This window comes from Ictalurus punctatus, chromosome 17, assembly GCF_001660625.3.
Source record: "Ictalurus punctatus breed USDA103 chromosome 17, Coco_2.0, whole genome shotgun sequence".
Classification (NCBI taxonomy): Eukaryota; Metazoa; Chordata; class Actinopteri; order Siluriformes; family Ictaluridae; genus Ictalurus; species Ictalurus punctatus.
Window position 1 is genome coordinate 1,060,402 of NC_030432.2, and position 14,169 is coordinate 1,074,570.

A 14,169-nucleotide genomic window follows, 5' to 3' on the forward strand; every position below is an offset into this window, starting at 1 on the left:
TAAGGCAGCTCTATGTGTGTCTCGTTCTGCGTTTACTAGGTCACTTCATCAGTAAGGGCTCAGGCTTGTTGTCCCGTCTTGGGATATCACACTCGATGATAAGAACGATATACAGCATGGAGCAAAAGGCACGTTCAGAATCACACATCTGTTTATAGATAGCTCATGAAGAAAACACAAAAAAAGCCCCTCATCTGTTTCCCATCGTGATCCCAGAACGGCAGGAGTGTCGAGTCCCGTAAAGAGACAAATGACCTGCCTGTACGGATGCCTTCCTGCTGCCTAATTCCTGTAATTCCCCTTTGAGTAACTCACTCCAGGCTATATATCATCACTTTAGTGAGAAAACCTCATAATGTCAGATGTATTAAGCATTTAAAAAATGCAATATCCTGCTTTTATAAAGATTTCTAAAATTGTGGAGCCATTTAGCTCTTGTGACTCTCTCTCTCTCTCTCTCGCTCTCTCGAGACAGAAAGATCTATATATTTCCTCTACCATCCTTTACTTTACTAATTATTTTTAATACATCTATTTATACAATAGATAGATAGATAGATAGATAGATAGATAGATAGATAGATAGATAGATAGATAGATGAAATTGTAACTATAACCACTTATACAGGTTCTTGTGAAATTGAGGATAAATAATGATAATTCTTTAATTCCTGAAATAAATATTGAGTAACAATGTCAGGGTTGAATATTTTAGCAAATACACAGAACGTCATTAACTAGCATCCATGCTACTTTTGATAATGACTTTGAGAACATTGTCATCATTTACTTAATGTACAGTGCATCCGGAAAGTATTCCCAGCGCTTCACTTTTCCCACATTTTGTTATGTTACAGTCTTATTCCAAAATGGATTCAATTCATTATTTTCCTCACAATTCTACAAACAATACCCCATAATGACAACGTGAAAGAAGTTTGTTTGAAATCTTTGCAAATTTAGTAAAAATAAAACCCAAAAACAGCACATGTACATAAGTATTCACAGCCTTCGCCATGACACTCAAAATTGAGCTCAGGTGCATCCTGTTTCCACTGATCATCCTTGAGATGTTTAAACAACTCGATTGGAGTCCACCTGTGGTAAATTCAGATGATTGGACATGATTTGGAAAGGCACACACCTGTCTATATAAGGTCCCACTGTTAACAATGCATGTCAGAGCACAAACCAAACCATGAAGTCCAAGAAACTGTCTGGAGACCTCAGAGACAGGATTGTATCGAGGCACAGATCTGGGGAAGGGTACAGAAACATTTCTGCAGCATTGAAGGTCCCAATCAGCACAGTGGCCTCCATCATCTCTAAATGGAAGAAGTTTGGGACCAGCAGGACTCTTCCTAGAGCTGGCCGTGCGGCCAAACTGAGCGATCAGGGGAGAAGGGCCTTAGTCAGGGAGGTGACCAAAAACCCGATGGTCACTCTGACAGAGCTCCAGCGTGTCTCTGTGGAGAGAGGAGAACCTTCCAGAAGAACAAACATCTCTGCAGCACTCCCACAATCAGGGCTGTAAGGTAGAGCGGCCATACAGAAGCCACAGCCCGCCTGGAGTTTGCCAAAAGGCACCTGAAGGACTCTCAGACCAAAGATTGAACAAAGATTGAACTCTTTGGCCTGAATGGCAAGAATCATATCTGGAGGAATCCAGGCACCAGTCATCACCTGGACAATACCATCCCTACAGTGAAGCATGGTGGTGGCAGCATCATGCTGTGGGGATGTTTTTCAGCGGCAGGAACTGGGAGACTAGTCAGGATCGAGGGGAAAGATTAATGCAGCAATGTACAGAGACATCCTTGATGAAAACCTGCTCCAGAGCGCTCTGGACCTCAGACTGGGATGAAGGTTCATCTTCCAACAGGACAACGACCCTAAGCACACAGCCAAGATAACAAAGGAGTGGCTACAGGACAACTCTGTGAATGTCCTTGAGTGGCCCAGCCAGAGCCCAGACTTGAACCCGATTGAACATCTCTGGAGAGATCTGAAAATGGCTGTGCACCGACGCTCCCCATCCAACCTGATGGAGCTCGAGAGGTCCTGCAAAGAAGAATGGGAGAAACTGCTCAAAAATAGGTGCGCCAAGCTTGTAGCATCATTCTCAAAAAGACTTGAGCCTGTAATTGGTGCTGAAGGTGCTTTAACAAAGTATTGAGCAAAGGCTGAGAATACTTATGAACATGTGCTTTTTTTTTGTTTTTTATTTTTAAGAAATTTGCAAAGATTTCAAACAAACTTCTTTCACGTTGTCATTATGGGGTATTGTTTGTAGAATTTTGAGGAAAATAATGAATTGAATCCATGTTGGAATAAGACTGTAACATAACAACATGTGGGAAAAGTGAAGCGCCGTGAATACTTTCCGGATGCACTGTATATATTTTTACATGAATCGTTTACTTTCAAGCTCTAAATTCACTCGTCAGTCAGTATTACTGAAAATAAAGAAGAAGAAGAAGAAGAAGGAGAAGAAGAAGAAGAAGAAAAAAGAGAATTTTAAAGCTTGTTTTTATTCGGGTTTTTTTTTCTTCTCATGATCTTCAGGAAATTCAGACGACGCAACTTCCTGTCGAACAGGTTGACGTGTGGAATTTCATAGGGGTGAATGCAACAAGGTTGAACGGATGTAAAATAAAATGTCAGGTTTTTCATAACCTATAATGGATGACTCGTGGAAAAGGATGTTTTGTGCTTTTAGAGTTTTAGAAGTACATTAATACACAAGTAAGACTTTTTTTTTTTTTTGAAGTATTGTAATGAGGTAAAGCGTCGTTATAGTAATCTGGGACAGGTAAAAATGTTGTTTTAAAGTGATTTATCTGAAAAATGCGTACAGTGTGAAGGACACGTGGAACACGTCACATATCGGTTGATCCATAGAAGAAAATTTGTCCAGAGTGTAATAGTAATTCAGCTTTTTGTGCTTGTCAGATGTCTTCGGATTCGTGTTTTAAATGTATTCTGTGTTCATGCGACGATTCCCACCCTTTTTCTTCTTCCAATTCTCAACAAGTTAGAGAGAGAGAGTGAGTGAGAGAGACTATTACGTCTGATTTTGTGTCATCTCTACAAGTCTGCACGCGAGAGAAGACTTGAAGAGACTTGAAGAGAAGAAAGCAACCGTCGGTACGGCCCACTGATATCACCTCCTGATCAGTTTCAAAGAGCAGGATTTCTTCGCAATTTTCTCCAGCGCACGTCTGGGCGATTGTATTCTCGAAATTGGCTGAAGATATTTCTGACACTTGTGCTCTTTTCAGTGCTTTTTCAACTTCCCACTCCCATCGCTAACATATCGCCACATCGGAATTTCATTTACTACTAATCTACAGGGCGTCCTGAAAGTCTCCATGCGCAGGGGACTGTGTTTTCCTGCACCATGTGGGTTGTGCCTTCGTCCGTGGATGTTGGGGGACGTCCATTTCACGGTTGGTCCACGACACTTCCAGTGTTTCCAGTGGATTTGTTAATAAGTTTGGCGACAGTGTCGTGTGATGTGCTCGCTACGTTTCCTGTTAAAGTCCATCGCAACCTTGCGAAAGCTTCCCGATCCAGCCGTGAGGACGATTTCAATACGTTCTTCTTCTGTCAAAGGCGTTCAATTTGTTCATTTCCCCTGTGTATGGAGGCTTTTGCGATTATTCAAACAACTCACAGCACATTTATACTCATTTATGAATATTCGCTTCATTTAAAATGTTACCACGCCCATTAGCTCCACCCTTCATCGGGATTTGAATCGTTTCTCACTTCTTCTTCTTTTGTTATTAAAGGTGGCTCGTGAATATTTATTATTCTGCAATATGAAACGTATCTTTTCCTCTTACCATTTTTTTTTTTTTTTTCCCCCCAAAGGTCATCCACCAGCAGGAAAGTCAAGTGCTTCATTAAAATCCAATCGGATCAGTAAGAAGAAGCTCTACCAGTGGAGGTCTGCAGATCGTTCGGACACTCAGCGCTTTTGCGTCTGTGCCAGCTGTGAAGGCAATTATCCTTCCGTGACTTCCGTACACTCGTCCGTGGGTGTTATCAATTTTGCATCAGTAGGCTGGTAGCCTTTCAGACGCAGAGTAATCATTTGTTCAGGGATTTCGCCCTCAGCGGCAGCAGTGTGATTACTTTTGTCTGGCTGTGTCAGTGAAATATGCCGCTGCCCCGAGGACAAGGCATTATAATGCGGCGTGATTGGCCAGGCTGGGTTTAGACCCGACACGGCTTTTTATATCAACACTGTCTCGGGAACTTCTGTGATGACTGATGGATAGATCTGGCAATCACAATCACAGGTTTCTGCATAACAATGCGTTCATTTGAATGCGTTATCATTTCTATAGTAACAGCTCACTCACAGGGACTTGTACTATGGATGCTCCAATAAAATAAAATGTCATAGTTGATATGATGACGTTTTATGTAAATTATTGACCATTTATGGAAGGAGACTCCAGTTTCTCCGCTTTGTAACAGTCAAAGCTGTAAGTTTTCTGACATCTTCAGGACTGTACGCTATATATATATATATATATATATATATATATATATATATATATATATTGCGGTTCCTCGGTTTCTGCATTTTTTGTCTTCAAGAGAACAATGAGAACAGGAGCTAACCTGTTTCACAGACAAACATTAAATGTAACTATAAATGGATAAAAAGTACAAAGTGTTCTTTAATAAATACAATTTGTGATGGCGTATAAGAGGAATACAGGGCTGTTATAGGAAAATAATCTACCCAGGTGTGGAAACAGTAACTCCGTTTCATCACAACACCCCATCAGTGATTATTTTCCTATAGCAGCATACATGCAGTGTATTATTCCTTACTTAATGAAGTTAGGACTTTTATAATTCCCAAAAGTAGTGTTGGGGTGCCAAAACTTTACCGTATGTCGAACATAAGGGAGAAAGATGAGGATATGTACAGTAGTTATGAGTTTTAGATGTTAAGGTCGTATATAATGGCGCCCTGGTTTATCTCACCATGGAGTAAATATGATTAAATATAATAACACGACATGAATTGTTCGGATTCTGAGCAAAGGGGCGGGGTTAAAGTTCACAGCCTTTCTTTCACATTAATGCGTTTAAATCAGGTCAAATTGCTACAGATTTCCCAGTTAGAGGGGATGAAATCCGTCCCTGGGGAAAAAAGAAAAAACATTTTTTTTTAAAAAAAGTTTGAGAAGTGTAACATTTTATTCTTGTAGCACGTCCAGCGTTCTCACTTTCGTTCCGTCGGGTCCTAAAAAGTTGAGTAAGTGACAGTGACACACTTCATGGTGAGTGACGAGCTGCAGCAGGTTTGCTGTTTCCGGCTGACAGCAGACATTCAGCAGGAGCATTTCTCCTCGGGTAATTTGTCCACCTGCTTCACTGCACTGAATAAATGAATTGCTGATGGAGCTCAGGTGGAGAGGTTCGCCTTAAATATCAACACTCATGTTCCGTTCGCTAGCAGGATGTCTCTTTAGATTTTATGACAGCACAGTTATAAAATTCAGCGAAATGGCAAATGGATCAAACTTCACTTCAATAGGCTGGGGAAATGTGTGTCACTTTTGCACATTTCTCAATCAGAAGTAAAGTTCTAGCATTTTAACCACTGTTGGCTTGTCCACAGGGGCCTGTTCAATAAATATCCATCTTCATTAATTCCTTAATTCAATGTTTTTACTTAGTCCTAAGGTATCAAGTGCCAAATTTTCTTGACTCAGACACTACAGTTCAGGATACAGCTTGCACACATGCGCACATTTCTCTCATACGGTCTATTAAAGGAACAAATCTGTGCGTTGGTGCTCTTCACGACTTGAGCGAAAAACACAAACACACACTGGCACAATAAACACTTTCCGACCATCAATAATTTAAGAACCGTGCCAAAAGAAAAAAACAGAGCGAGAGAGAGAGAGAACAAAGCTGCGATTATTTGTTATGATATGCAGACAAGGCACATCCTTGAGGTTGATATTGAGCATCTGAATTATTCACGTCGCATGAGTTTTTTTTAATAGCCATCATGGATTGTAATGTTTTTCAGAATGCAAAGTGGAGCCTGGGGGTGAAATGTGTTATTTAATTGTTCCATCAGTCTCACATACCTTCATGAATGCCAACAAATGAGCAGGATCAGCGATCCACTTAAAGACATTGATACAATTGTATAAATGAAACAATTACTCAATCTGTTCACCAAATCTTGAGTAAAATGGACGCCGGTCCTACACTTCATTGACAGAGATTTTAAATCCAATAACCAAGAATTATGGCATTTGTATCCCATAACCAAGTATGGGAATTATGACTCATTTCAAGGAGTCAAATCAGCTAGTTCGATTCTCCAAAAAAGGAGTCGACTCGGCTTTCGGCTCATTAGTTTAGTAGCGTTTCCAATTTTTGCAGGCAAAGTTTAGCCATATCATGAGCCATGGCTGTTTTTATGAATCTATAAGACCACGTTTATACATTGAAAAATTTCTCTCTGTGTTGTTTTGTGGTCATTTTATTATTGTAGATTAATATTTTATATAATGTATTATTCATGTTTCATCTAGTTTCATCCAGCCTACCTTTGTAAATAAGAATAAGAAACAAGGATATTAAACTGGAAGATGATATGTATTGCATATCTTACATAAAAATATAGCAGTTCAAAGTGTCCAGTTAGAAATAAATACTGTGCCGTCCATTAATATTGGCACCCTTGGTAAATATGAGCAAAGAAGGCTGTGAAAAATTGTCTATTGTTTAATCTTTTGATCTTTTGTTAAAAGTATTTCACAAAAATACTCTGCTCTCATGGATATCAGACAATTGCAAACAAAGCACAGGTTTATTAAAAAATCTTTGGTTAAATATAGGTGTGCATCAATTATTGGCACCCTTTTATTCAATACTTTGTACTACCTCCCTTTGCCAAGATAGCAGCTCTGAGTGTTCTCCTATAATTCCTGATGAGGTTGAAGAATACATGGCGAGGGATCTGAGACCGTTCCTCCATACAGAATCTCTCCAGATCCTTCACATTTCGAGGTCCACGCTGGTGGACTCTCCTCTTCAGTTCACCCCACAGGTTTTCTATGGGGTTCAGGTCAGGGGACTGGGATGGTCATGGCAGGACCTTGATTTTGTGGTCAGTAAACCATTTTTGTGTTGATTTTGATGTATGTTTTGGATCATTGTCCAGCAGGAAGATCCAACCACGGCCCATTTGAATCTTTCTGGCAGAGGCAGTCAGGTTTTCATTTAATATCTGTTGATATTTGATAGAGTCCATGATGCCATGTATCCTACCAAAATGTCCAGGTCCTCTGGCAGAAAAACAGCCCAAAACATTAAAGAGCCACCTCCATATTTACCCGTGGGCATGAGGCACTTTTCCATATGGCTTCCTCTCTGTGTACCAAAACCACCTCTGTGTTTATTACCAAAAAAGCTCTATTCTGGTTTCATCTGACCATAGAACCCGATCCCATTTGAAGTTCCAGTAGTGTCTGCACACTGAAGACGCTCGAGTTTGTTTTTGGATGAGAGTAGAGGCTTTTTTCTTGAAACCCTTCCAAACAGCTTGTGGTGATGTAGGTGACTTCAGATTGTAGTTTTGGAGACTTTCTGACCCCAAGACACAAATAACTTCTGCAATTCTCCAGCTGTGATCCTTGGAGGTTTTTTGGCCACTCGACCCGTCCTCTTCAGTTTGTTGAGATGATATAGACACACGTCCAATTCCAGGTCGATTCATAACATTTCCAGTTGACTGGAACTTCTTAATTATTGCCCTGATGGTGGAAATGGGCATTTTCAATGCTTGTGCTATTTTCTTATAGACATTTCCCATTTTGTGAAACTCAATAACCTTTTGCCGCACATCACAGCTATATTCCTCGCTCTTACCCATTGTTCTGAATGACTAAGGGAATTTGGCCTGTGTGTTATCTCATATGTATACCCCTGTGAAACAGGAAGTCACGGTTGAACAATTCCCTGTTCCTAGTCACCCAGATGTACTACAACCTCATTTCCATAAAAGCTGGGATTTCTTTTCTGAAATGCAATAAAAACTAAAACCTGTGATTTGTCAAGTCTCTTGAAACTTTAATTAACTGACAAAAGTACAAAGAAAAGTTATTCAAAGTTTTCACTGACCAACTTAATTGCATTTTGTAATATATAAACAAATTTAGAATTCCACGCGTTCAACACACTCGGTAAAAGTTGGGTCAGAGGTATGTTTACCATTGTGTTACATCACCCTTCTAATTAATTACTCTTTTTAATCATTTGGGAACTGAGGATAATTGTTGCCGTTTTGCAAGTGGATTTTTTGCCCATTCCTGCTTGATGCAAGACTTCAGCTGCTTAACAGTCCTTGGTCGCCATTGTCTGATTCTCCTCTTCATGATGCGCCATAGGAGACAGATCTGGAATGCTGGCAGGCCAGTCAAGCATACACACTCTGTGTCTACAAATCCACGCTGCTGTAGCCTGTACAGAATGGAGCCTGGCATTGTCCTGCTGAAATAACCATGGACTTCCTGGTTGTTGGTTTTTTCTTTTTCTTTTTCTTTTTTTTCGATAAACCTGTGTTGTGTAAATAAAGACAATTTTTCACAGCCTTCTTTGCTCATATTTACCAAGGGTGCCAATATTAGTGGAGGGCTCTGTAAATAGATAACCATGAGTGTTTCGTGTATGGGCTGCTTCTCTTTCTCATTCTAAAGATTTATTTTGCCATAACTTCACACCCTAGAGTGCTTTATTCCGTTTCTACCACAGCGGTTTGTCAACAATTATGATTTTATTTCATTTATTACTGAACAACAACTCATCCTTTTGAACTTTTTATAGTTTTTTAATGTCATAGAATGTCCATGAAACGGGTTAGTTCCTTGTTATAGCAACCTGTAAACAGTCGTTCCTTCACCAGCCTTTCTATTTTTTCTCTCTTGAAGTTAATAAGACAAAAAAAAGGCAACTTGTCATGTTACCAAGAAAACACATCTCCTCTGTCCTGAAGATGTCAGAAACCTTAAAGTTACAGCTTTACCTCTGAGTGTTACATAGCGCTGACACTGGAGAATCCTTCCATAAACATCTCCTTCACTGTCAGAGCTGCTGTTACAGAAAATAAATCAACACCAGACATCCTTTGAGACATCCTTTCATTTGCCTTCTGCCTCCTAGGCGTTTATAGTTCTCTGCATTTTGTATGGAACGTGTGTGCATTTCAATTTACCAGTTAAACCTGAAGGTAAGACAGTTATCTCTTAAACACCAGCTTACTAACATGACAGTTATTATTTCTGAATATGTAATTTAAAGCTTCCAGGATGACAGCAAATTTAGAAAATCTCTCAGCGTATTATACTAGTACTTATTCAACACTAATGCAGTCCCTTCTTGTCATGTAATGAGATTTTGGACAGATGCAATCGCTGTTAAGAGCTTTATTGAGGAGCATATAATCCAGAGGGCAAGGCAAAAACAACAACAAAGACAGGCGGAGGTCAGGCGATCAGGTGAACAGGCTAGAGCAGGTAAGGTAGAAATCAAGGTCCAGAGTAAAGTGGAATCATAGCCGGAATAACAACACAATAGCACGGCTTGGTAAATGACAGAGACAATCGCAACTGAGCGTATTACTTGGCAAAGACATAGCATATTGCATAGCAAACACTTTATTGTCATTGTGAAGCACAACGAAATTACTCTCGTGACAACCATAAAGGTGCATTTGAAATCTCGATATAAAAGAAAAATGACCATTTAAAATAAAACAAAGTACACGTAATTAACAATACATATACTAAAATACAATAGTTAATAAATACGAATGATTAGCATAACAATACAATAAATCCATTTAATATAAAAAATAAGGAAACAGAATCATCATACAAAATATTCAAAGCTGCTCAGAATATATGCTGCGTATATAATGCACGAGTATAAATAACCAACACAGTTATTATTGCGCAAGTATATAGCGGCATGAATTATTATTGCGAGTATTATTGAACAATGAGTTGCCATCATAGCTTATTATACATGGTCAGACAGAGAAATATCAGAGTTTAACATAGTTATTGCTTTTGGGAAAAAAACTATTTTTTAGTCTGTTTGTGCGTAAATGGGTTGATCTAAAGCACCTGCCTGATGGGAGGAGCTTAAACAAGTTATGACAAGGGTGAGTTATGTCCTTGATAATGTAAGAACATTCCTTCTCAAACATCGAGTCTTATGAAGGTGTTCAAGTGATGGCAGATTAATGCCAACAATGTCCTGTGCTGTTATTACAACCTGCTGCAGGGCTTTTTTAGCAGCTTTAGTACAGCTGCTATACCAGGCTATCATACAGTTAGTCACGATACTGTCTATAGTGCATCTATAGAAATTGAAACAGCTTCTGGAGGAGGTTAGCTCTCCTTAGCCTTCTCAGAAAGTAGAGGCGTTGTTGTACTTTGCGTACTATACCTGCAGTGTTGTCACCCCAGGAGAGATCCTCTGTGATGGTCACTCCCAGAAACTTGTAGCTGGGGACTCTCTCCATGACCTCTTCTTTGATAGTTACTGGACTGTGGGTGATCTTTTTAGTGGTCCAAATCCACAATCATTTCTGTGATCTTTTTGATATTTAAGACCAGGTTATTGATGTCATACCATGCTGTCAGGTTCTGAACCTCCTCCCTATATGCACCTTCAGCATTGTATGAACTGAGCCCAATGACGGTTGTATCATCTGCAAATTTTATGAGAATTTTTGATTGGTGGGTAGCTTGACAGTCATGGGTAAAAAGTGCATAAAGAAGGTGGCTTAGCACACATCCTTGTGGCACACCAGTACTCAAAGTTAACTGACTGGGGGCAGTTGGTGAGAAAGTCCAATAACCAGCTGCATATGGAGGGAATTAGTCCTAATGAATGACAATCACAACTGTATATTCACTGGGTAAGTAAAACAGTCGGCATCTTAGCATTAAATATTCCATATCCGGAGAGCAAAACTTATTGATCGTAGTTGAATTAGTGCACCAGGAATCATTAAGATAAACACAAAGTGCTCCTCCTATTTTCTTACCAGATTCGAGTGTTCTGTCAGCATGATGTAGTGTTCGGCCTGCTAGCTCACCTGCAGTGTCCGGTATGCTGGGGTTCAGCCACGTCTCGGAGAAAATCTGAAGGAAGCAGTCCTTTATAATTTTATGTGCGACAATGTCCAGTCGAAGCTTGTCTATTTTATTGGTAAGTGATCTAGTATTCACAAGAAAGACACTAGGGACAGGGGTTTTATGTGGAACAACTCTTAGTCTCACTAGTAGGCCTGTTTATTTACCCCTCTTCTGCTTCCTCTCCCTGGGCCAACAGTGTAATTTGAGCTGATCTGCAGCAGCTTCTGGCAACTGTAGTAAGTGTTCACACTCATTTGTGATACAATGATAGTCAATATTAAAAACATTATTAACATTTAAAACAAAAAAACACCTCTGTGGGGAGCACAAAGCCACAAGATCTGTGTGCACAGCCATCTTGCCCCAAAGTGCTGACTTTGTGAACAGTCTCTTATATAGATGAATAAGAATTATAATAAGTATAATAATAATATTGAGGTGTCTATGATCACCATCATGAGCAAATGAAAGGCGTGCTGCACAGAGACCTTGTAAAAAAAAATAAAAATAACTTTACTCCAAGTTAAAGAGAATAATTCTTGTGTTAAACTCAAATTACATAGTCCCTGCCCTTAAGGGAAGAAAAGACCTACATCTATTTAATGTAGGCCTTAGTCACTGGCTGCTTTTCTCCAAATCTAGGTGACACTTAGTTGTAGGTGAAGGATTTTAGCAGCTGTTAGTCACTTGGTTCCATGACACGACTTTGTCAAGATGTAAATCAGGCACATGTTGTAGGCTGCATGAATTTGATTACAGAGGTGATTTTGGCATACAGATGGAGAGACTAAACTGTTCAGCAGATTCTTTTGATCATAGAGCAACAAAGCAGATGTTATAGCAGCTGGAGTTAGTGAAGAGAGTAGCAGGTTATCCCAAATACTCAGTCAGACTCCTGAAATTTCCTAATACTCACTCCCAGAATGCTTCCGATTACCATTCAGACCAATGGCTATTACTAATACCCAATAAGACTTCAGAATATCCAGGCAGACTTCATAAAGGTTACTATGAGAAGAACTTTCAATCCCAGGCCCTGGAAATTCTCTAATAGTAGCATTCAGACTAGAATATCTCCAATACCCAATCAGACTCAATAATGTCTCCAATACCCAATCAGACTCTGTAACATCTTTAATACCCAATCAAACTCAATACCATCTCCAATAACCAATAAGACTCTGTAACATTTCCAATACCCAATCAGACTCTGTAACATCTCCAATACCCAATCAGACTCTGTACCATCTCCAATAGCCAATCAGACCCTGTACCATCTCCAATAGCCAATTAGACTCTGTAACATCTCCAATGCCCAATCAGACTCTAGAACATATCCAAGGCCTAGTCAGATTCTAGAACATCTCCAATACCTAATCAGACGTTGTAACATCTCCAGTGCCCAATCAGACTCTGGAACATCTCCAATACCCAATCAGACTCTGTAACATCTCCAATACCCAATCAGACTCTGTAACATCTCCAATACCCAATCAGACTCTACAACATCTCCAATACCCAATCAAACTCTGTAACATCTCCAATACCCAATCAGACTCTATAACATCTCCTATACCCAATCAGACTCTAGAACATATCCAAGGCCTAGTCAGATTCTAGAACATCTCCAATACCCAATCAGACTCTGTAACATCTCCAATACCCAATCAAACTCTGTAACATCTCCAATACCCAATCAGACTCTGTAACATCTCCAATAGCCAATCAGACTCTAGAACATATCCAAGGCCTAGCCAGATTCTAGAACATCTCCAATACCCAATCAGACTCTGTAACATCTCCAATACCCAATCAGACTCTGTAACATCTCCAATACCCAATCAAACTCTGTAACATCTCCAATACCCAATCAGACTCTACAACATCTCCTATACCCAATCAGACTCTAGAACATATCCAAGGCCTAGTCAGATTCTAGAACATCTCCAATACCCAATCAGACTCTGTAACATCTCCAATACCCAATCAGACTCTGTATCATCTCCAATACCCAATCAGACTCTATAACATATCCAAGGCCTAGTCAGATTCTAGAACATCTCCAATACCCAATCAGACTCTAGAACATATCCAAGGCCTAGTCAGACTCCAGAACATCTCCAATACCCAATCAGACTCTGTACCATCTCCAATACCCAATCAGACTCTGTACCATCTCCAATAGCCAATCAGACTCTGTAACATCTTGAATACCCAGTCAGACTCTATAACATCTCCAATACCCAATCAGACTCTAGAACATATCCAAGGCCTAGTCAGATTCTAGAACACCTCAATACCCAATCAGACTCTGTAACATCTCCAATACCCAATCAGACTCTGTGACATCTCCAATACCCAATCAGACTCTAGAACATATCCAAGGCCTACTCAGATTCTAGAACATCTCCAATACCCAATCAGACTCTGTAACATCTCCAATAGCCAATCAAACTCTGTACCATCTCCCATGCCCAATCAGACTCTGGAACATCTCCAATACCCAATCAGACTCTGTAACATCTCCAATACCCAATCAGACTCTGTAACGTCTCCAATAGCCAATCAAACTCTGTAACATCTCCAATACCCAATCAGACTCTGTACCATCTCCAATACCCAATCAGACTCTGTAACATCTTGAATACCCAGTCAGACTCTATAACATCTCCAATACCCAATCAGACTCTAGAACATATCCAAGGCCTAGTGAGATTCTAGAACACCTCAATACCCAATCAGACTCTGTACCATCTCCAATACCCAATCAGACTCTGTAACATCTCCAATACCCAATCAGACTCTGTAACATCTCCAATACCCAATCAGACTCTAGAACATATCCAAGGCCTACTCAGATTCTAGAACATCTCCAATACCCAATCAGACGTTGTAACATCTCCAGTGCCCAATCAGACTCTGGAACATCTCCAATACCCAATCAGACTCTGTAACATCTCCAATACCCAATCAG